We start from the raw sequence: 609 nt of genomic DNA on the forward strand, positions 1-609 counted from the left end.
TTCTAGCAGTTGATTAGTACGCAGTGAAGTATCAAATCGCAGTTTAAGGGCTCCAAGTAGAGCTTCATTGGCTACAAAGCACATGACACGTGTCGAGCCGTAGAGGAAGCGCTGGAGGTCCAAAAACAGTGTTTACTGCACGCCCGTAGGCCATTTCTGCATCCGGTGAAAACTAGAAAAACATCCCGTCCTTAGAAGCACTCTATTTTTTATTTCCTTCAGCGCCGTGAAAAACAAAAATGAAAAGCGGTACCGGCCGCTGGATTCTAGTTGCAAGTGGCAGGTTAAAGAGAAAAAGAAATGAACAAACAAATGAATGAAAACGTAGGCTGCTCAAACCGTTTATTGGAGGCGCTTCCGCCGCTTCGGAAAAAGCAAGCCTTTTGCGAACATCATCCGCACAGTTCCAGCCGTTTGTATGTGCGAGGTACGTTTTTTATATGTTGCTGAAACTGGTGGGTGCGCATGAACAACGTCAACAACTGTGCCGAAACTGAAACCGCTCGTGTGCTCTTCCCGTAGATCTCCTGCTGACGAAATTGTGGCGCCATCTGTTGGCGTGCCGCTCCATCCGAGGCGCGCGGTACAAAACAGGGCTGCGCTATCGTT

Source organism: Amblyomma maculatum, chromosome 11 (genome assembly GCF_055883805.1).
Source record: "Amblyomma maculatum isolate TAMU_Amacu chromosome 11, ASM5588380v1, whole genome shotgun sequence".
NCBI classification, from domain to species: Eukaryota; Metazoa; Arthropoda; class Arachnida; order Ixodida; family Ixodidae; genus Amblyomma; species Amblyomma maculatum.